This window comes from Musca autumnalis, unplaced genomic scaffold, assembly GCF_047663935.1.
Source record: "Musca autumnalis isolate F117 unplaced genomic scaffold, ASM4766393v1 scaffold_3, whole genome shotgun sequence".
Taxonomy (NCBI): domain Eukaryota; kingdom Metazoa; phylum Arthropoda; class Insecta; order Diptera; family Muscidae; genus Musca; species Musca autumnalis.
The window spans coordinates 64,876,634-64,901,946 of record NW_027411866.1 but is presented as its reverse complement, the minus strand read 5'-3'; positions in this window follow the sequence as shown (position 1 = coordinate 64,901,946).

The window sequence follows — 25,313 nt, the reverse complement described above, 5'->3', positions numbered from 1 at the left end:
GAAACTGCAGTCAACATCGCTGTGGTAGTAAAATTGGATCTTGATTTGGTATTGTTCCTCCCGCTATGTGTTTTTGTTGTTGAAGTGCATTCATCTGTTGATGCTAGAAAGTTTGCCGAAATATCTAAATATCTTGTATCTGCAATATTTTTTTCTTTTATATTGCAACATGTCATCTTCTACGAAATCTTATGCCTGCCCTACGTCTAGAAGAATTGTTAAAAATAACCAGAATAGTGTTGGCTGTGGCATATGCGGTTTATACTCCCATATCGCCTGTGTAAATGTGACTAAGGAGCAGCACACTTTTCTATTTAAGAACAGGAAAAATAAAATGTTTTTGTTTAAATGCCCTTCTTGTATTAAGAAGAAAGTTGACGGTAATGCCAACAATACTGTCAGTGAAGCAGAAAATGCTGATGTCGGCGGTGTGGGAATTGGTGCACAGGCCCTTCAGCAATTCAAACCGAGTTTGAATCTTACAAGTTATGTTTACAAAAACAATTTGAAACCATTATGGTAAAAATAAAAGATGTTGTCAAAACGATCCGGGCAGGCGTTGATGTGCGTTTTAAACAGATGGAGGAGACTGTAAAAGACTGTTGCACTATTGTAAAGAGATTTTAGAAGGAGATGCAAGAGTCTGAAATTGAATATGACATACTTAGAAGGCGCTTTAACAGACCGAACATAGTTATCAGTGGACTGCCGGATGGAATCAAAAATTTGAGAGAGCCTGTGATTGTGTGGCATTGAGATATATCCAAGGGATATTAATCATTGCTGTTATATCTCCAGCGGAAAGTCAGTGCTTGTAAATTTTAATTCTGTTCACGTGAGAGGCTGCCAGTTACCAGACGCGTGATAATCCTCTGATGCTTGGTGATGTCACAGGTGCGGCAGTTAGGAGTCGAGTTTATTTAAACGATCATCACAATCGAGCTGCATTTAAGATAATGTATGTTTGTCGTAGCCTATGGAGGAGTCAAATAATCAGAAAATACAAGTTGATAAGTGCCGACAGCCCAAAGGTTTTGGTTATGCTACCTGGTGGGACGCAGAGTGAGTGCGACATGAATCAATGCTTTAATATGTTTGAAGCCGGAAGGAATGCTGTTGAAGCCGGAATGAATGCTGTTTTGTCTCTGTAATACGTAGTATATTTATTAGATTTTATAAAATTTTTTTTTCATGAAATTTCCACTACAAATTATAATGTTTTCTACGTCATTAGGTGAAATTGTTAACAATACTTACTATTTGTTGTAGTCAAGCTTAATCTCATATTTGTTGTTTTCAAATTTAAAAAACAACAAGTTTAAAGTGGGATGTAGTTAAAATTGATTAGTTTTGGGGATGGCAGAGAATACTAGTTTCGTCCAACGCCACTTGGACTCATCAGTTCTCTTAGTTCTTTGTATTGAAACAAAGAACCCTTCCCCAATTTTATGACGACTCGAGCTCAAGAATAAGTGTGACTGATGAATTCGTTTCAATGCCAATTTAACCGAAAACACCTAAAAACTCTCGTAGCCGCACATGTAAACCAAATTAACTACTCCCACTGTCATGTGTCTCCACATTGCAGAGAATGCACATAACTATTTTGATAGTTGTCGAAAAATAACAACAACCAATCGTCCACGGTGCTCTGTGTGTATTTTTAGATTCACTTTGGCAGTTTTGTTGAGATGTGTGTTTTACTTACTATTTGTTGTAGTCAAGCTTAATCTCATATTTGTTGTTTTCAAATTTAAAAAACAACAGGATGAGTCCAAGTGGCGTTGGACGAAACTAGTTTTCTCTGCTATCCCCAAAAGTAATCAATTTTAACTACATCCCACTTTAAACTTGTTGTTTGGACGAAACTAGTATTCTATGCCATCCCCAAAAGTAATCAATTTTAACTACATCACACTTTAAACTTGTTGTTTTTTAAATTTGAAAACAACAAATATGAGATTAAGCTTGACTACAACAAATAGTAAGTAAAACACACATCTCAACAAAACTGCCAAAGTGAATCTAAAAAATAGTAAATTTGAAAACAACAAATATGAGATTAAGCTTGACTACAACAAATAGTAAGTAAAACACACATCTCAACAAAACTGCCAAAGTTAATTTAAAAATAGACACAGAGCACCGTGGACGATTGGTTGTTGTTATTTTTCGACAACTATCAAAATAGTTATGTGCGTTCTCTGCAATGTGGAGACACATGACTGTGGGAGTAGTTAATTTGGTTTACATATGCGGCTACGAGAGTTTTTAGGTGTTTTCGGTTGAATTCGCATTGAAACGAATTCATCAGTCACAATTATTCTTGAGCTCGAGTCGTCATAAAATTGGGGAAGGGTTCTTTGTTTCAATACAAAGAACTAAGAGAACTGATGAGTCCAAGTGGCGTTGGACGAAACTAGTATTCCCTGCCATCCCCAAAAGTAATCAATTTTAACTACATCCCACTTTAAACTTGTCGTTTTTTAAATTTGAAAATAACAAATATGAGATTAAGCTTGACTACAACAAATATTAAGTAAAACACACATCTCAACAAAACTGCCAAAGTGAATTTTGTTAACAATAATTCATTTTTGTCTGACCAATTACGCAATTTAAAAAACAGTTTAAATGTTGGACATATTAATGCGAAGAGTTTTAAATTACAGAGTAACACATTTTAAATTCATGAGCTAGTATGCTAGAACGAGGTAATCAGGATGTTTTTGGTGTCACTGAGAACTGGTTGAAGTCTTCAGTGCACACTAATGCTGTTCAAATTCCGGGATATTTATGTCATAGAAGAGATCAGCCTGATGTGAGAGGCGGCGGTGTTGCTTTGTATATGTCTCAAGCTATCAAACATAAATTTATTTGTAAAAGTAATTCTTTTGTCGTAGCGGAATACATTTTTTTGATTTGTATTTCAATGAGTCTACTTTTCTAGCTGGTGTTGTTTATCTCCCTCATGGAGACATATGCGTAATGGAGAATAAGATTTGTGAAATTTTGGTTAGATATGCGAATATTATTATTATGCGCAATTTTAACAACAATATGTTTGACATATCAAAAAGTGTCCTAGTGAGAGATATATGTAGTAGAATGAATCTGAGTGTTGTTCATAATTCAATCCCCACGCATTTTCATGTAGCCCATAATTCCACTTCGTTGTTAGACTACTTTTTATTGTCTTGTCCTAATTTGTTCAGGTGTAGTAATCAGTTTTTTTTTTTTTGTCCTGGTGTTTCAGATCACGCTTTCATATTTATCTCTCTTGAAGTTTATAGTTCATGCAAAAAAAACGTTTTATGAGTATGTTGACTGTGATGCACTTGACCCTAACGGTTTACATGAAGTTGTTGCTTTATTTATTTTTAATACAGCTGATGTTGATGTTCAGCTTAGATTGTTGAATAACAATCTTAGTTTTATTCATTCAGCTTTTCCCATTAAAAGGCGTATGGTTAAAGTAAGAGGAGATGAATGGTATAAATCCAAGTCATAAGATACATCCTGTCTTTAAGAGATATTGCATATAAGGCGTTTTTAACTGAAAAGATCGATGCGAATTGGAAAACTTATTGCAAATTGCGCAATAAGGCGAATAATGTAGTAAGAAAGGCAAAGAGATGGCACATAAAGACTTTTTTGCAATAAGTCATCTAAGGAACCTTGGTATATACTTCAAGCGAATGGTGTTGTGAATGATTCTGTTGATGTTGTATAAAGTGGTAATATGGACCTTCTTAATTGTGATTTTGCTAGCAATCAGCCTCGTGATAATATGCGTTTTCCATCGGTCCCTGCTGGAGTTTGTGATGGTTTTGGTTTCAGATCAGTTTGTTGTAGTGATGTTATGGAAGCTTTTAGATTGATAAGATCAAATGCAGTAGGCTATGATGGCTTTAATTTAAAAATTTTGAAGTTAGTTTTACAGTTTATGTTGTGCACGTTGTCAATACTATCATCACTACGTTCCCGAGGATTGGACAATAGCAAAGGTGGTCCCCATCCCTAAGAACAATGAAGCTGTTGAACTTAGGCCAATATCAATCATGCCAATGCCATTGTGTTTGCTTACGATCTGCAGCCCTTCTTTGTTGTAGCGTCTTTGTGGAGTAGATGTCGAACAATGGCCTGAAAGTTAACACAGAAAAAAAAGGCGATGTATGTATTTCGGTCGCATACCTGGCTGTGCAATTACAATTACCATCTGTAATAATCTTATAGATGTCGTTAGCAAATTAAATTGCTTGGGTTTAGTGATTGATAGCAATTTGGCACTTGAAGCCCATGTCAACTCAGTGGTGTCTAAGGTTAACTTTTCTTTGAGAAAGTTATATTCTTTAGACCTAGTGTTGCCCCGTGCAATAAAGTACGGATGGTGCATGCATTAATAATGCAAAAATTTCTGTATGGCCTCAACATTTTTAGTATTTGTTGTGGTTATGTGTTACGTAAATTGCGTTTACTGTTTAATAGAGTCATTCGTTATGTTTATAAGTTACGTCGGCATTAGCATGTATCATCATACGTTGAATGTTTTTCTTGGATGTAGTTTTAATAATTAAGCTGCAGGCTCCATTAGGTGTAGTCAGCTTGGGAGATTGCGTGCATGTTTAACAGATTTCCGGAGCACCTTAAGTCATTAAATTTTTCGTTAGGAAGTTATAAAAAAGCTTTTCTTGCATGCTCTGGCAAATGAATTTTGAATGAATTATTTATAACTAACTGCTTTATTTTATTTTTTTAATGATCTCAATCCTGCTAATAGTTGTAAATTGTGTGAGTAGTAAAACATGTGTTTAATTTTATGTATTATTTTTTTATGTTTCAATTTAGATTTTATCAATTAGATTATTACAGTTAATTTTTAGTTTGGATAGGCTAACGAGGAGTCAACTAGATGGTTGTTATTGGTTGCTTTATTATTAGGAAGAAATTTTGTCATAAAATGATTTTATTTAATATTAAAATTTAAGCTAGGCTTCCGAGTGGTTTAAGGTTTTGTTGTTCTGCGTAAGGGCATGACAGATGAACTAAAACAAAAAATAAAAACTTTGACAGAACAATTAAACCAATTAAAAATACCAAAGGTAAAGACTTTTGAACCTATCACTCTAAACAATATGACAGGAACTTCTTTAGACCTTATAAAATCGCTGCCAGAATTTAAAGGAGATGTCACAGCCTATCCTGCCTGGCTCGAAGCAGCACATTTTGCACTGGGATATTGCCCAGAGGGTACCAAGCAATATTATGTGTCAATGGGTATATTTCGCAACAAGATCAGCGGCATGGCAAATGACAAACTGTCGGCATTCAATACAGTTTTAAACTGTAACGCTATAAATGCCGCTTGGACCAATGCTTCGCTGACAAAAGGTCAGTACAGGTTTTAGAAAACCAGCAAAGTATTTTGAGGCAAGGGAAAATGTCTATTAATGATTTTTACGATGAAGTGGATAAACACTTAACACTCATCGCAAATAAAAATAAAATGACTTGTTCCAACAACGAGGAAGTGAGCAAAGCTCTTAATGATAGGGTCATGGAAAACGCTCTAAGAGTTACTCAGGAATGAAAAACAACTGAGTGACGTTCTCTTCGCCACAAAACCATTAGATTTGCCAACTGCTCTGGCCGCAGCCCAAGAGCTGAAATTGGAGAATCGCAGGCAGGAGTTTGCGAGAGTTTTTCGGAGGGCGGTATTGCTAGTAAAGCAAAACCTGGTTATTCTCAAAATAGCCATCCAACATTCAAGCGCATAACGCCGAATGGTCGTAGACCAGAAACAAACCAACATGATACCGTACAAATGGAAGTAGATCGAGGATCATCCATGTTTAGACGACCTACCGCTTTTAATTCCAATAATAACCGCAAAGTGAATCAGAATACAAAGCGGGAGCGAGAAATAACTTTGGGAACAAGTGCTACTCTCCAAAAACAACAGAGAGTAAATCATATTACTGCTGACTAAGAATCGGAGGATTCAACCTTTAAGGAAGATTTCCCTCTGGAAGAGGGTGATGAAGAGCATGTTGTAAAAGAGTTGAATTTTTTAGAATAGGCCCGCTCCTACCTTTTATTATAAAGACATTAAATAAGAGGGTGCTAAAATTGCTAATCGACACTGGTTCATCGAAAAAATGTTTCAAACCAGACGGACAAATTAATGCGATACCTTTGAGTAAACAATTTTAAGTTAACACATTAAATGGTACAAATATCATTAACACAAAATACACCATGGTTTTATTCGGACATATCACGGCATTATATTTAATCGATACCTTAAGAACGTATGACGGAATAATTGGATATGCATTTTTAAAACAAATTAATGGCAAATTGGACACTGGGAATGACACTCTGACATATGACAAAAATTAAACAGCGATATCAAAAAATTGTTATCAAGTTAACTTTCATGCTATTGACCAAGAATCTGTACCAAATTCTGTTGTGGAGGATTGTAGCAGGGTTATTAGGGCGAATTACAATGCTTTCGCTGATCCAAACAGGGCACTACCCTATAATGCTAGTGTGGAAGCAACCATAAAAACAAAAACCGAAGAACCGATTTATTCGAGGTCCTACCCCTATCCATTACAACTGTCGGACTTCGTAAACAATGAAATTGAATGATTTTTACGTGATGGGATCATTAGGAAATCCTTTTCCGTATACAATTCTCCAGTATTGGTTGTGAGAAAAAAAGGGTGTAGACGAGAATGGGAAACCTAACCATAGGTTGGTGATTGGTTTTCAAAAATTAAACGAACAAACTGATAATGACAAATATCCTGTATTGCTATCTAATTTTCGTTGTACTTCGTAATAAAAAATATTAGTGAAGCAGGAATGAGGATATCTGCCTCGAAATCCAAGTTTTTTAGACGGAAGTAGAGTTTCTCGGTTGCATTGTTAGCAGAAATGCTACCGGGACATGTCCAGATTAAGTTAAGGCAATTAACGAATTTCTTAAGCCTGAAAACTCGAAAAGCTTCCGAACGTTCTTAGGTCTTTCTGGCTTCTATAGAAGATTTATAAAGGAGTATGCTGTCATTGCAAAACCCTACACTAGACTACTACACGGTGAAAATGGTAATATCTCAGCGAGAAATTCTAAAAGTGTAAACATATAATTAAAGGAAGATGCATTATTAGCATTTGAGATTTTAAGACAAATACTCTCCTCAGAAGACTTTATACTCGCATCTCCTGACGATGAAAAAAAAAATAATTAACGACGGACTCTTCTACAGTCGCTCTTGGAGCAGTACTCGCACAAGAAGGTAGACCGATCACTATGATATCTACCACTTTGTCTTCAACCGAAGCAACCTAGGCCGCAAATGAAAGAGAGTTACTATCTATCTATCCATATCTTCACAGACCATCAACTTCTGACATTTTCGATGTCAGATAAGAATCCAAATTCGAAAATGAAAAGATGGCGGTCATTTATTGAGGAGTTTTCTCCAAATTTTTTCAATAAACCTGACAAAGAAAATGTTGTCGCTGACGCACTTGCTAGACAATACGTTAACCACGCTCTAGACGAGTCAGATGACGGAGCAGTTCACAGTGAAAATTCATTGACAGAAGTCATTAATTCCGTTAAATATCCAGTATAAAAATTAGATTTTAATATCTACAGAGTTGACGATTTCAAAGACTAAAAATTCTATTTCAACGTTTTTTAAGGCACACCATATCATATGATACTGTAAACAACCTAATACCACTTGTCTCGGAAACCATAAATCCAGAGACAATGAATGCAATCTGTAGTGAACTTTCAATTCTTGCAGAAATACAGCATTCTATTAAGCCAAACTTTCCATCAATTAAATTTATCCATACAGAGAAAATAGTTATGGATGTTATTCGTGAAGATGACCAATGGGATATAAAAACGCCGTGCACACCGTTCATTACAGGAGAATTTCGAACAAATTATTAGTGAATATTATTTTCCGGGTGTAAAAAGGAAGTTGAAAATGGTTATTTCAAATTGCAAAATTTTCAAGGAAAACAAATACCAACGAAAACCAAGTAATAACATGATCCAATCCCAGGATATCCAGGGCATATCTTACATGTTGACATTTTAATAACAAATAAAAGCAATTTCTTGACGGCAATATACAAATTTTCAATATTTGCGGTTCTCGTTCCAATTTCATCAAGAAATGTAATTGATATCAAAACAGCTCTTTTCCAAATAAGAAATAGATTCGGAAATGTGATATTGGTAGTATCAGATAATAAAAAATCGTTCAAGTCAAGTTCGATTGGCGCTTCTCTTAGGGACCATTACGGTGTAGAACAACATTTCGTACCACCAATGCACAGTCATAGTAATGGCCAGGTTGAAAGATTTCACTCAACTCTACTAGAAATTTCCAGATGTGTTAAGGCACAGCAGAATGTAGAGGATACAGTCCAATTGTTGCTTTTATCCACATTGAAATACAACAACAACATTCACTCAGTAACGGGAAGAAAGCCACTGGACATGACTTTGTCCATACATTTGCCCAGGAGATATTCAGTCTCAAAATTTTGGCATACATTCGAGGAAGTCTATTAGCATATAGTTGTATAATCTTGTTTATGTAGAGCAATTGTGTTTTAAGTGTAGAGGAGAATAAGGAATTAAGTCCAGTTTCTAGAAACAACATGTAGTTAGGTAAATATATAACATCTTCTTAACAAAAAACCGTAGCAACTTATCATCATATTTCTCATAACCCCATGGTAGAACAAATACAAGGTAAAGTTAATACTACAACAAATACAACTCGAACAACAACCACAAAGGAATTTGTTTTTGTTTGTAAACCTTAGTGTCAACGTAAATGTAAACAAAACAAGGAAATGTCTATAAATTATTGGAATTTAAAAACTAATAATTTTTCACATTTGATTGAATATTTTGGAAAACATGAATGAAAACTCGTTAGATTTTCAATTTGAATGTTTCCATATCATTCCACTAAATGCATAATTTCTCGCAGAAAGTAGAATTCTTGCAAAATGTTTGGGGTCGCTGGTAATTCATTGAAAAAAAGAAGCTGCTGCTTTTCAAAACAAAAAAGCACATGTTTATTAGGGCTTTATTCTTTTCAAGTTTAACAAAATACCACACATATTAACAAATATTGTAACGCCACTTGAGCAGCGTAACACATTATTGATTTTGAACAGGCTTCAAATATTTTCAGTTTATTAACTTGAGAAATGTTTTTATTATTATTATTATATTTTGACCATGTGGAATTTTTGCTGATCGTAAATACGATTTTCGTTGGGCGTGCATCAATTGTAGGTCCATAGAACTTTACTTTTACCGTCATTATAAGGAGTCGAAAATTGCATTGGCCGCCATGAAGAAGGATTTCGAACAGGCATTTTTAAAGCTTAAATATTTTGAGAAAATTTTTGATAATTTTGAATATTCAGACGGATCACCGAAGCGTAAGAAGTCGCCAGTCGTTGTTTCTGGTGAAAACTTAAGGAGTTTCAAATCGCCAGCTGTGGCTCCGCCACGAAATAGGTTAGGTTAGGATTAGGATGCGTAACTGCCGTGCTGGCAGCTACTCCACTCGGAGACCTTGTGGTCCATTGTGATCATCCTGACTGTTGAAGTGTGTGTGTTGTGGTGATGATGTTACTGTGATTGTTGGGTATTGATTTGTAGATGGAGAGTGCGGCTATGTGTAATTGTTTAAGAGTTGTATCGGCTATGGATTTGATGGATGGATGATGGATGGTGTTGAAAAGAGTGAGATTTGTAGACTACGGACGAGATTTTAGATGCAGCTATATGCCGATGTGTTAGTGCAGATGGTGCTGATATGTAGTGGAAGGTGTGATATGTTTCTTGTTGTGGGCGAGGCTGTATGGTGTTGCGTGACTGCAGATTATGGTGATGTGTGTCTTTCTTTTCCTAGTAAAGAGCACCAGCTCCGTCTATGCCGGATTCACGCGAAGTCCGTTGGTGTGAGCCCAGCGTGAGAGTTAGGCAAGTGCTCTTTGCATTAAATCAGACAATGTGGACAGAAATTTCCCGCTAATCAGGATGACCACATCATCCGCATAAGCAACTACCTTAGTCCCTAGATTGTCGAATTCTCTGAGTATCCCATTTATCATCAGTAGCCAGAGCAAGGGGGATAGGACTCCCCCCCTGCGGTGTACCTCTGGTGACAGATCTCCTAATGGAGCTCTCCCCAATATTTGAATTGATAAGCCTGCTTCTAAGCATGCTATCAATCCAATCTATTAGGGTAAGGGGGGCACCCAGCGATTCAAGAGAGGAGTGGATGGATTCGAGTTTCACGTTGTTAAAGGCACCCTCTATATCCAGAAAGGCAGCCAAGGTGAAATTCGATTCAACCATATTCTTCTCTATATAACCCACGACACAATGTAGCGCTGTTTCTGTTGATTTCCCTTTAATATAAGCGTGTTGTGATTCGCTAATGAGGTCTCGTCTGAAGAAAGTTCTAATTTCTAAGTCTAACAACCTTTCCGAAGTCTTTAAGAGAAAGGAGGAAAGACTAATCGGCCTATAGTCCTTCGGCAGTGAGTGACTTGGTTTCCCAGCTTTGGGAATATAGGTCACTGTTACCTCTTTCCACAGTGCCGGTATGTGCGATAGTTGTAAACAAGCCCTAAAAATCTTCTGGAGAATGGTTGTCAAAACAGTCGGTGCGTTCTGAAGCATCGCTGGATTGATTCCATCAGGTCCAGGAGACTTATATGGCTGAAAAGTATCAATCGCCCATGAGATTTTGTGGTAGCTTATTAATCTATTGACAAGAGCCACCTACCCCGGAGTGCGGGTCCTGCTTTTGTCCACACAAGGTGTACTCGAGCTGGCATCCTCACTTCCAGGGTAATGTGTTCCTGTCAACAGATCTAAAGTCTCTAGGGCGGAGTTAGTGCAGGTACCGTCATCCCGTTTGATGCTCCCAAAGGGTTTAGGGTCCTTCGAGATCACCTTACTGAACCTCGCAGCTGCATTAACCCCCTCTATGGATTCACTAAAGCTTTTCCACGACTCTCTTTTAGCTTTCCTGATTTAACTTTTATACGGACTGAAACTCTCTCTGTAGAGGATCCAATCGGTATCAGATTTGGTGCTGTTAGTTTTATTAAAAGCTTTCCTGCAATTTTTCCTAAGCTTTGCTAGCTCGTTGTTCCACCAGACTGGTTGAGTTCTCCTACCAGGATAAGATAAAGGCAAGACTTCTCATAACAACCCTGGAGGACACGCGTGAGATCTGCAACTTGGCCATCTATTTCCTCCGTTGTGCGTGGTTCAGGGAACTCACACAACCTCGAGGAAACGAGGGAGTTGTAGTTTTCCCAGTTTGCCCTCCTTGGATTCCTATGAGACGGTTGCCTTTTTCATCCATGGTGGACTTGAAAGTGTATCGCTCTGTGATCTGAAAAAGAGCACTCCTCCGATACTCTCCAGTCCACTATGGCTGTATCTTCCATATTTGTAAGGGTGAGATCAATAACCTCCTCCCTTACCCTATTATGGAAGGTGGCATACTCGTAGATTATTAGCTACACCTACACCTTATTAGCACCTCTCGCATTGGTGTCTCTGCTTCCCCAGTGGAAGTGATGAGCATTTGCATCACAGCCCATCACTAACCTGCATCTGCCCGTCGTCTCCTCCACTAGTTTGCGCATCAATCCGCTTGGTGGGTCGGGAGCCTCATACTGCATGTAGACCGAGGCCATAACTAAAGCCCTACCGGTAACTTCGTCTAGCCTCACTACAGTCGTATCACCATCACTGTAATTGTAGAGTTGAATAAGGTTTAGACCTTTCCAACTACAATACAGGTTCTTACCTTATCTCCATTATTCGTATAGAATAATGAGAAATGCTTATTGTTTAGTCCAGAAACCCTATTTTTATATAAATAGGGTTCCTGGACCAAAGCAATATCTACTGCAGAGTCTGTGAGGGAGAGGAGTTCAGCAGCCGCAGCCATACAGTGATGCAGATTGATCTGCAGCACCCGAAGGCCATGCTGCTGAACTACCTTACTGCGACCTCGAGAGCCGGAACAGAAGTCCTCCAGACCCGAAGAACAGCACTCCCCCACAGTCTCTGATGTAGTCCGCACTCTCACCATCTATGGTGAATCGCATCACCATGCCGTCTCTCTCCTTAAAATGCTTGAGGAGCCTCCAGCCGTCAACAGAAAGACCCCGGTTCTTCTTCCTCAGCATCTTGACTACTTCCCTTGCATCAGAGTCAGGAGGAGGCACCCACGTTGTGGCTACAATCCTCCTGGGTATCTCATCAACAGGGACAGCAGCCAGCCTGCAGCCGTCCCAGAGGTCAACAGCACCCTCTATTAACTGGATGAGGAAGTCTCTCGACTCTTCATCCTGCCAATAGAGGATTCTGATTCCCCTTTGGATAACCGCCCTACCGAAGCCGGTCTTACTGGCGTCTACTTCATCGGAGGTGATGGCCTTCCTGAGAAGGCGTTCCACTGCGATCCAGTGCGTGTCGCTGATCCTCCCATCTAGATCAGCCTTATTGACGATCGTCACTCGGAGATTCTCCGGGGCGATCAACCCTTCTAGGCTCGCTGGCCTCGGTGTCCTGTCATTTGAAGACCGTGGGGGCATCGGACCTGGGTCAGCTTTACTGGCCTTCCCCGGTTGAGCCCCTTCTGCCTTCATATGACCGATCCCCTGCGAGTGCGGGTCCATTTGGTTGGTCGGTCGACGATCCAACACCCTCTTGGCAACAGGATGCGGATCCTCAGAGGACCTGACCCTCTTAACGCATTCCTGCGCAGATGTCCTTGAGTATCCGCTCTGCTTAGAGGTCGATGATCCATCTCCCGCCACCACCCCATGGCCTTTCACAGTGCCAGCACCGCCCTTCACATCAGAAGAATGAGGTCTAGTAGGTGACGATGGTTTTACAGTGGTCTGTTGCCCAGTCCTCTGCACAGTCGCCCCTACTAGATCTGCACCTTTCTTTACCCCGGCAGGTTCGATGGCAGCCACCGACGAGACAGTCGACATAGGCGGTACCTTTGGCGGCTGTCTAGCTTGTGGCTGCAACCTTCACTGCGTCAACTTCGAAACGGAAGGGATCACACCAGTGTTTCCCTTGCGTTCCGTCGTCTTCGGGGCCAGTGGAGCCAACCTGCTCGATCCTACCGCGGTCGTCAAAGACGTCCGCAAAGGGCTCGAGCAGTTTGACAGCACCGGATTTACATTTTTCCCTGTAGAGGTTGCCCTTGTCTCAGCCGCTGGGCTGGAGACTGCAGCCTCGACAGGGGTCGGAATTTTGTCAATTGGCAAGAAGATCTTTTCAATGTGAGGGTATTTCCGTTCGAAACGCCTCACAAATCGGATCTTTAGGCCAATTTTCCTAAATTCCGACTGGGTCACCTCGGAGGTGTCTTTGCCAATAAACCTCTGACAGTAGAAAATAGCTCTACGATAGTTGTATCAATCTTTCTTCTGCCGAGATTTATTGGCTTTGGTTGAGGGAGACATGAGGGAGGCCGTCGTCGTATCCTCCTCCACAGCATCCTCCACAAAGGCATCCTGCCTGTTTAGGGGGGGTTTGTCGGAACCAACCGACACTTCAGCCCCTGAGGGAGCCGGATCCCCGACCGTAAGGTTGGAGCTCTCCAGTGCACGAGAGAGAGTAGCGGTGGATGATTGAGATGGGATAATTGAAATATCCATCTCATCATCCTCCCAACTCTCCCAGTCCCATGGAGGGGGGCTCTTCTGACTTAATCGGAGACTATCGCTATCCCTCAGGAGCTCGAGCAATTCCCTGCTCTGCTTGTTTATGGCGTCGCTAACACTGTCCAGTGTCGTTCTATTAACGTCCCCGCCCAGGAATTGGGTATTCGCACGAGGTGCAACATTGTCCGGGTGCATAGCAATGGTCGATGATGAGGGTGAATCGGAATTGGGGTTTTTTATTTGAGTATTTAATTGTTTATCCATAAGTAGATGAGTTTATGGGGGAACTGAGGACAGACATGGCATAGCGCTAACTACTCGCTGAGGTGCTCAGGTATCAGCGAGGCTCCGTTCGAATACAGTTGGTACCCTAACTGCAAACCTTGGGAACACCGATAAGCACGAGGTCGCGTAACACCCCGGTGTTAGGGGATCTCACAATTACTTTGGTAGGAGATCGCTACCAAATATATATCACTCAATCCGGAGATACACTTTGAATTCCAGTGCACTAAGTTGGTGCGTGACAGAGAGTGGATAAACTTTGGTCGATCACAGCCTCCCAGTTCAACACTACAAGAAGTTAAATGAGAAGATTGTGACGTCTAGCCCCCGCATCGCTTCAAGATTGTTATCCCCGGGGGGGAAAAACTTACACGTCTTTGCTTTCGGACATCCGCTTGTAGTTCCCAGCATCATGTTTTAATGCTACTATCACTTCTAATCCTATCAAAAATGCTGCGTTCGAAATCCAATCTTCTGAAGCTGTACCTACACCTCCTCAATTCAAGGCACCTACTACTATTTTTAGGCCATCATCCTTAAGTGTTGATAATCCAGTACCAACTCACAGCTCTAGATTCTGATAATATAATATCTTCAACCTCTTCTAATAGTAAAAAACCTAAGCAACCTTCTTGTCTTATACAGAATTTTGCGTCGGCGGATGTTCAGACTCAAACCCCGCAAAGAAATCATAAACCATTAAACAATGCATCGCCCATGAAAATGGTTTTTGTTTCGAGGTTCCAGACTGAAACGTCTGCTGACGATATAGTTTACTTTTTAAAATCTAAAGTTGAGGCAAACTACTTCCTGAAATGTGACAAACTCCGATCAAAGTTCTCGGGAAGTAGATCTTCCTTCAAAATAGTTTTGTCTCAAAATGTATTTGTTAGAGTGATAGAGGTAGAATTTTGGTCAGCTAGAGCTTTTGTAAAGGAATTTTTAAGAAAATAAGAAAACTTAGAGCAATTACGAATGTTTCAAAGAACTTGAGAGTGGTTTGTCAATTTCTTATCAGAATGTCCGTGGAATAAATTCAAAATTAACTCTTCTTTATGCCGACAGCTTTAGTTTTGAATATAATATTGTCGCATTCTCTGAAACTTGGTTGATATTGAATAGACAAATTTTATGACTCAAATATCAAATATTCCGAAAAGATGGGTTATATAAAAATATGGTGGTATTCGTATTGCCATTGACTCAACTCTTTCCTGTAGTAGTATCGAAATGAATGATGTTGATGACATTGAAATTCTAAGTGTGTGTATAGATTTAAGGGATTTTATATTATTTTGTCCTGTTCTTATATACCGCCTTTTATCGCCATTTATCGGCAATATCATCTTTTGTTCAGAAACTATGCCTAAATTATCACAGATTGGTCCTTGGTGATTTTGCTTTGCTGTCCTGCTTTATTTTTTACATAACCAAAAGTAAAAGAATAAAGAAGAAAAGGCAACCTAGTTCGAAATTGGATCGGCCTTCTTTATTCTTTTATTTTATGTTATTTCAGAAATGAAGCAGAAAAGCAAGCCAACCAGGCGAGACACCTTATGTACCCAGCCCTTTAGACTTTCGTCTGTCATTGTATGAATCTCGCAGATTTTGGATCTGCATTGAAAAAATTTTATCTCATCTTAAACGAATGTTTATTAGGATGTGTACCAATAACGCTCCTTGGATTACATCTGCCCTGTTATACATTAAAACCTCTAAAAATAAGCTCTTTCGAAAGTATAAGAAATCTGGTTCCAAAGTTAATTATACCAACTTTTCAGTCGCTAGGTCTAAGAATACTATTGAGTCTCGCAGGTTGTATAAAGATTATCGCAATAAAGTCAAAGACAATTTTTAATCAAATCCTAAATCATTTTATACATTTGCTAATCTTAAAAGTAAATCTTCTTCTAAACCTCATATCTTAAAAGTAAATAATGAAGTGAAGTTATTGTTGACCTTTGGACTTTATTTTCGTTGATTTTAATTTGGCTTGAGGTCATTTCAAAAATTAAAAACAAATGGGTTTTTTTGTTTTTATTTTATTATTTTTATTTTTCCAATATTTCGATCATCTTTGATGATCATCCTCAGGGCTTGACTTTAAAAAACAAGAACATTTGTTTTATAAAAATATAAACAAAAAAGTAGAAAATTTATAATTACATTGATATTTTTATTTTTCTGTTTAACACAACAATTTCATCTTCCACTCGTCACGAATTGCAAATATCAACTAAATTTTTGGTGTTTTTCAACAAGGCTTCGGTATATCTGTGCACAGTGTTCTGTATACGTTTTATAGTTCATTATATTTTCAATAGGAACATTTATGATATGCAACATTTCTAGCATATACCTTCTTTTGTAGTTAGACTCTTGTGTCAAAATGTCCACCTCCTTAAAATTGGGTGTATGCCCTGTTAAAGCGCAATGCGCTGCAAGAGCTGTTTTTTGCACCAAAGGTCTGCTTTTTGCCTTTTGATCGGACTTGTGACCACTTATCCTCATTTTTAGCTTTGTCCTCGTAGTACCAATATAAACCTTTGGGCATAAGTTGGAATTGTCACCATTGCACTTGATTTTATAAACTAGATTTGATTTTTCATCAGGAGGTATTTTGGATTTAGTGCGACTGAAGAATTTGTTATTAGTGTTGTTACTTTTTAGTGCGATTTGATATTTGTTTTGTCATACAAATTTGAGTTTGAAAAACGCACAGAAAAGCCAGGTACATATTGTGGTATACCCGCTGTTTCAGCAGATCAAAACACTGTGGTGGTTTAGTTGTTTGATTATTTTTTCTTCTTTATTTCTTAAAACACTTTAGTGGTTTAGTTGTTTGGTTATTTGTTCTTTATTTCTTAGCGTAAGCGCGGCTGCGGTGTTGTGTGTCTCGTTTAGAACTAACTCTTTATCCGTCATGGTTGTTAGGCAGCCATCAACGCCCACACAACAACGCACCCACCCTTGCTCTCGTAGGAGAGTGAGGAATTAACGACTAAACTGGTTTCTTACTTGCTAGGTGCTTAGAGACTAGACATATTTACAGTATGTTAAAGAGTAAAGAGTAATGACTAGCATGCTACAATATGTAGATTTTTTATAAATTTTCTCAGTTTTTGATTCAATATTGCCATTTTTGTTTTTTTCACATTTTTTATTAGTTCGTCAATTGTTTTAATAGGAAAATCGTTCATCCTAAGAATTTTTCGGACAATTTTTAGATTTTTATGAGGAATTTCTTGTCACTGATACTTAATACTCTTCGAATAAAATTTCTTGCAGTATTGATTTTCATGCGTCGGGGGTGTTTTGAGTGAAAATTGATTATTCTACCGGACGCAGTGGGTTTTTGGTACCAATCTAGCAATAATATGCTACCTTGTCTATGTATGATTGAGTCAAGTCAAGTGAAACGCAGTTGTTTATTGTGTCCCTTGAATGTATTGAGGGTGTTTTCAATTTCATTTATCTTTACGACGCAAAAAATGTCATCAACATATTTAGTTAGAAGTCGTGGTTGTTCATACTCTCGTCAAGTAATCTTTCCATTACAATATCGGCATTTATTGGCGAAATTTGTGATCCCATTGGCATCCCTTTTTGCTGCTCATATATCTTGTCATTATATATAAAATATCGTGAGTCCTTAATGCATACTGCAAGAATGTCGATGAAAAGGTTCGTGGGGATATTCGTGTAATTCTCGATCATTGTCCACTTTTCTCTTATTGTATTTATTGCGAGATTAACAGGCACACTTGGAAATAAGGATATGACATCAAATGATATTAGTATCTCATCGTCTTCAATTTGTTGATTCGCTATCCTTGTTTTGAACTCAACTGCGTCCTTTATGTTATATTTTGACTCTTCCGTTAGAGCTTTTAATATAGTTGTCATGTACTTAGATAATTCATAAGTGGGCGAGTTTATGAATGAGCAATTTGGTCGGAGCGGAGTGCCTTCCTTATGGATTTTTGGAAGTCCATATATTTTAGGGTGTACTGAAGTTCTGTTTATTAGTTTATTCTTTTCCTACTCATTAATTAGGTTGGATTCAAAAAGATTTAAAACTAATTTGTTGCATTTTTCTTGAAGTACGGATGTAGGATCCTTCCTGATTCGCCTGTACGTACACATGTCCATAAGTATATGATTCATTTCGTCTTCGTATTCGCTTTTTAGCATTGCTACCGTCTTTCCTCCTTTATCCGAATTAAGTATCAGCAGATGCTTATTTTCTTTCAAGAATTTTGTCGTTTCCCCGACCGTATTTAATGTAAATCTGTCTCTCTTTCCCAATTTTGTATTTTTCATATGATCGTTAATGAGTGTTACTAAATTAATCCTCGCATTCTCTTGTTGCTCTTTACTACTTATCGTTTGAATCCACTCTTCTCCCTCTGCTATGACGCTAAACAAGGGGAACGTCGATTTTGTTGTCGGTAGTGAGAACTTGGGCCCGAGTGGGAGTAGCCACTCAACATTAGGGGGTACGTCGGTTTTTGTTGTATTTACAAACCACTCTCTGTTCTGTTCTATGTTGAGTTCACGATAAGGAAGGCACTCCGCTCCGACCAATTTGCTCATTCATAAACTCGCCCACTTATGAATTATCTAAGTACAACTATATTAAAAGCTCTAACGGAAGAGTCAAAATATAACATAAAGGACGCAGTTGGGTTCAAAACAAGGAGAGCGAATCAACAAATTGAAGACGATGAGATACTAATATCATTTGATGTCATATCCTTATTTCCAAGTGTGCCTGTTAATCTCGCAATAAATACAATAAGAGAAAAGTGGACAATGATCGAGAATTACACGAATATCCCCATGAACCTTTTCATCGACATTCTTGCAGTATGCATTAAGGACTCACGATATTTTATATATAATGACAAGATATATGAGCAGCAAAAAGGGATGCCAATGGGATCACCAATTTCGCCAATAATTGCCGATATCGTCATGGAAAGATTACTTGACGAGATTATGAACAAATTGACGGTCAAACCACGACTTCTAACTAAATATGTTCATGACATTTTTTGCGTCGTAAAGAGAAATAAAATTGAAAACACCCTCAATACATTCAACGGATACAATAAACAAAATTTACAACAAATTTACATATGTACCTTGCTTCTCTGAGCGTTTTTCAAACTCAAATTTGTATGACAAAAACAAATATCAAATCGCACTAAAAAGTAACAACACTAATAACAAATTCTTCAGTCGCACTAAATCCAAAATACCTCCTGATGAAAAATCAAATCTAGTTTATAAAATCAAGTGCAATGGTGACAATTCCAACATATGCCCAAAGGTTTATGTTGGTACAACGAGGACAAAGCTAAAAACGAGGATAAGTGATCACAAGTCTGATCAAAAGGCAAAAAGCTGACCTTTGGAGCAAAAAACAGCTCTAGCAGCGCATTGCTCTTTAACAGGGCATACACCAAATTTTAAGGAGGTGGACATTTTGACACAAGAGTCTAACTACAAAAGAAGGTATATGCTAGAAATGTTGCATATCATAAATGTTCCTATTGAAAATATAATGAACTATAAAACGTATACAGAACACTGTGCACAGATATACCGAAGCCTTGTTGAAAAACACCAAAAATTTAGTTGATATTTGCAATTCGTGACGAGTGGAAGATGAAATTGTTGTGTTAAACAGAAAAATAAAAATATCAATGTAATTATAAATTTTCTGCTTTTTTGTTTATATTTTTATAAAACAAATGTTCTTGTTGTTTAAAGTCGATCCCTGAGGATGATCATCAAAGATGATCGAAATATTGGAAAAATAAAAATAATAAAATAAAAACAAAAAAAAAACAATTTGTTTTTAATTTTTGAAACGACCTCAAGCCAAATTAAAATCAACGAAAAAAAGTAAATAATGAAGCATATACTTCGGATAGAGAAATCGCTCAATGTTTTGCTAATTTCTTTCCTAAATCCTAAATCATTCTATGAATTTGTAAATCTGAAAAGGAAATCTTCTTCTTAACCTCATATAAGTTAGCACACGTTAAATATGCTAAGTAGCTTTAACTTTAACTATCCGAAGATTTGCTTTACCACCAATGAAACCAGGTAACGTAATTTGGTGACTATGTGGGTTCGAGTCCTTGGCTTTCCTTTTTCACTTGCAAATAATTTCAGATCATCAAGCTTAACTCTAAAAGAGAAAATTAACAAAAATCATTAAAAAATTATCTTCGCCCTAAAAAGGCAAAATTTCAAAAAATAAAAACAGGCAGAGCCAGCCTGGGATTTGAACCCACGTCCTTGAAAAACATATCAAAAAATGTTGTCATGGCGTGTTAGCGTTCAAAGCCAAAACTCATAACTTCAAAGTCAGCGCAGAAAGCGTTTGTCGTGAAGAAAATACATTTCTGTGGCCAAGTATCCGCGTTAATGTACAAAAACACATTTGCATTTGAAAAACGATAAGTTCTAGGACAGAAAAGCCATTACATAGTCGATACGTCCGAAGATTTGCTTTACCACCAATGAAACCAGGTAACGTAATTTGGTGAATATGTGGGTTCGAGTCCTTGGCTTTCCTTTTTCACTTGCAAATAATTTCAGATCATCAAGCTTAACTCTAAACGAGAAAATTAACAAAAATCATTAAAAAATGATCTTCGCCCTAAAAAGGCAAAATTTCAAAAAAAAAAAAAAATGAATAAATAAAAACAGGCTGAGCCCGGCTGGGATTTGAACCCACGTCCTTGAAAAACATATCAAAAAATGTTGTCATGGCGTGTTAGCGTGCAAAGGCAAAACTCATAACTTCAAAGTCAGCGCAAAAAGCGTTTGTCGTGAAGAAAATACATTTCTGTGGCCATGTATCCGCGTTAATGTACAAAAACACATTTGCATTTGAAAAACGATAAGTTCTAGGACAGAGAAGCCATTACATAGTCGATACGTCCGAAGATTTGCTTTACCACCAATGAAACCAGGTAACGTAATTTGGTGACTATGTGGGTTCGAGTCCTTGGCTTTCCTTTTTCACTTGCAAAAAATTTCAGATCATCAAGCTTAACTCTAAACGAGAAAATTAACAAAAATCATTAAAAAATTATCTTCGCCCTAAAAAGGCAAAGTTTCAAAAAAAAAAAATATATATATATATATATATCTTTATATATAAAACTCAATTGTCGTTTGTTGGTAATTGAATCAGTTGAAAACGGCTAGAGCGAATTGGATAATTTTTTGTGGAAGTGTTAGTCATAGTCCAGTTTAGGTTTTTATGCAAAGAAAAATTGGCCACGCCCCCTTTTCGCCCACTTTTATAAATATGTTATATCTACGGAACTACTCAATAGATTTTCCTGAAATTTGCAGGGAACGTAGAGTGATGGCCCCCGGTTGAAATAGGCTACATATTTGGTTGAATTTCGGATCGGGCGGGGTACCTCCCCTATGCCCTATTTTTGTAAAAATGCAATATTTGCAACAATTACAAATGTATCGCCTTGAAAATTAATTTCCGAGTCAATGGCGATTGTGTCTCCGACCTTACGTGCTTATTTGGGGCATTAAGACTGGGCAACGCCCACTTTTTTAAATATGTTATATCTACGAAACTACTAAATCGATTTTCCTGAAGCTTTCAGCGAATGTAAATAGGCTACATAAAAATAGGCTACATATTTTTTGACTTTCGGATCGGGCGGGTACCTCCCCTATGCCCTATTTTTGTCAAAATGCAATATTTGCAACAAATACGAATGTATCGGTTTGGGAATTTATTTGCGGGTCAATGGCGATTGTGTCTCCAACCTTACGTAATTATTTTGTGACTTAAGATCCGACCACGCTCACTTTCTAATTAGGTTATATCTACAGGGGATTTTCAAGAAAAATCGCGATTTGTCTAAACTTTTAAATCTTTATAAATAAAAATCAAATATCGTTCGTTGGTAATGGCATCAGTTGAGAACGGCTGGACCGATTTTCGACTTCGGTTTTTATGCAAAAAAAATTGACCATGCCCACTTTTTTCAATTTTCTATTTTTATCATTTCTACAAAAACTACTGAACCGATTTTCCTGAAATTGCCAGGGAATGTACAGAAATGGTCCCCGCTTAAAATAGGCTACAAATTCAGTTGAATTTCGGAAAGGGCGGGGAACTTCCCCTATACCCTACTTTTTTAAAAATGTTATATTTACAATAATTACGAATGTATCTATTTGGAAGTTAATGTTTTACCTACTTTTTTAGGAACCACAGACTTGACCATACCCACATTTTAAAATATGTTACATCTACAAAATTACTGAACCGATATTCGTGAAAATGTCAGGGAATGTACAGGCATATTTTCTTTAATTTTGAAGAGGGCGTATTTAAAAAAAACCTTACCTTTATGAATAAACATCAAATGCTGTCATAACCCAACCTAGGTTTTTTGGAAAGAAAAGTTTACAACGCCCCCGAAAACAGGTTACATATTTTATTGAATTCCAGAGGGGGCGGGGTACCTCCCCTATGCGATATTTTAAATAAAAACGTTATATTTGCAAAAATTATGTATGTATCGGAATAAAAATTTACGGATAAATCTACAATCTAGGTACTTCTTTGGGGCCTATAGGTCCGACCAAGCCTGTTTTTTTAGTATGTCATAACTCTAATACTACTGAAGGGATTTCCATAAAATTTGCAGCAAAAGCTCAATGTTTGCCGTTGGTATGTGGGGTACCTTCCCCATGGCTTTCTGTTAAACGCTATATGTATAAGCCAAACTTATGATTATATCGGTTTCAGCATACATTTTGGTAGTCAATGAAGTTGTGTGCACCCTAGGACCGGACCAGGCCCACTTTTTTAATATGTTATATCTTGAAAACTGATTACCACGCCCACTCTTTTCAAAACTTTATTTTTCCAAAACTATTGAACCTAATTTTCAGGAAATAATCAGGAATGTCCCGTGGTCCAACATGCTATATTTTTGTAGACAAATTTCGGGGCCTATTATTTTATAATCGGTGTATTTGTTAAACTTATGAGTGCATCAGGTTGCAAATTAGTTTTCGAGACAACGGTGGTTGTCCCCCGATCAAGAAAAACTATATATTTACAAATGTACTTAAATGGTGAGGTTCAACGGTCCATCAGCCCTGAAAAGCTAAATCATTTTTTTAACTTTTATTATTAGATCGCTTTAGGATAAAGACAGTGACATGGACGATAATAAATCCTAAAAGGCACAAATTGGCGAAAAATCCGACAAAGTCCGTAAGAGAAAAGAAAGGTTACAGACAAAATCTGTTGATAAATTTAAAATCCTTCTCGGTTTGACAATGGACCGAAGAAGTGAGGTAGAAAATACCTACTTTTGAATTAAAACTCATTACGACGGGCCAGCAACGCGGACCGGGGTCTGCTAGTATATATATATAATTACTAACCCTACCTCGTAAGTTTTAACAAGATCAGACAAATCGCGCATCATAGTATAGAGTATTCAACCGGTAAATAATTGCCGGAAGAATGCAGCGTAAGCAAAATCCCACACTTATCGTTTAATAATGTTTCGGCTATATTAAGACTATAGTTAAGAAAACAAATCAGGTGGTAATTACAGGGCCACATAAGTGGACAACAATCAAAACAAAAGCGTTTCAATAAAAACGTCACTATAAAGTTACAATAAACGTTAACTGGCGCCAAACGTGAAGTTAAGTAAAAGGCAATAAGATTTTGTAATAAATCGCAAAAAAATAAGTCATAAAAACAATAAAATTTTGTAAAAAAAATCGCAAAAAAAGTGTAAATCGGTTAATAAACGCCAAAGTGTGAAACACAAAGACAATAAGATTTTGTAAAAAATCTTAAAAAAATTAAGAACGAAGTTAGTAAACGAAAAAAGGTGAAAGAAAACACGAAAACAACAAAAGTTTTGTGAAGCTGGTTAAAAAAAAACAGGTAAGCCAAGGCTATAGCCAGACGGGCCGACCATGTGATACCCTACACCTAATGGTTTCTGTCTGGCTGGGGAATCGTTTTGCAATGTATGTATAAAAATCCAATAGGGCAATTAAAACGTTAGTGCACCATGTAATTTGCAATAATGCAAAAACTGGGAATAGGAAAATGTGGTTCTCAACACAAAACACATTACTCGACTCGTTATTGCAATTTGCATCAGAAGGCAAGGTCAGTAGTTCTTTTTCCATATGTAGGCTTCTTTGCCAGTATATGTCCTCCAAAAATAAAATATATACCTAAAATATTTTTTTTTTATTTTTCATACAAAAGTAATGGTTCATTTCACCCGCTAAATAATATCAGATCATCATCCAAAAATGTAGGCATCTTCTTCTACCTAAACTCTTACCTCGTGATTATTGAGTTATAATTGCGAACTCTAGTGTGTTTATGACAACACTACACACAAATAACTGTAATTCAGTTATCTTATCATGTACTGGTGTACACACAATTGAAATCAATAGAAAGGTCAAGCGTTCCTCTTCCAAGTATAGCTTATTTGCCCGGAATGCCTCTTGCAGGAAAAAAGATATAAATTGTATATAAAAATGTTCACAATTTTCACAGAAAAGTTGTGGTCCATTTAACCCTCCAAATGTTACCTGCTCGCCATCTCAAATTGCAATTTTGTATTTTTCATATGATCTTTAATGAGTGTTACTAAATTAATCCTCGCATTCTCTTGTTGCTCTTTACTACTTATCGTTTGAATCCACTCTTCTCCCTCTGCTATGACGCTAAACAAGGGGAACGTCGATTTTGTTGTCGGTAGTGAGAACTTGGGCCCGAGTGAGAGTAGCCACTCAACATTAGGGGATACGTCGGTTTTTGTTGTATTTACAAACCACTCTCTGTTCTGTTCTATGTTGAGTTCACGATAAGGAAGGCACTCCGCTCCGACCAATTTGCTCATTCATAAACTCGCCCACTTATGAATTATCTAAGTACAACTATATTAAAAGCTCTAACGGAAGAGTCAAAATATAACATAAAGGACGCAGTTGAGTTCAAAACAAGGAGAGCGAATCAACAAATTGAAGACGATGAGATACTAATATCATTTGATGTCATATCCTTATTTCCAAGTGTGCCTGTTAATCTCGCAATAAATACAATAAGAGAAAAGTGGACAATGATCGAGAATTACACGAATATCCCCATGAACCTTTTCATCGACATTCTTGCAGTACGCATTAAGGACTCACGATATTTTATATAT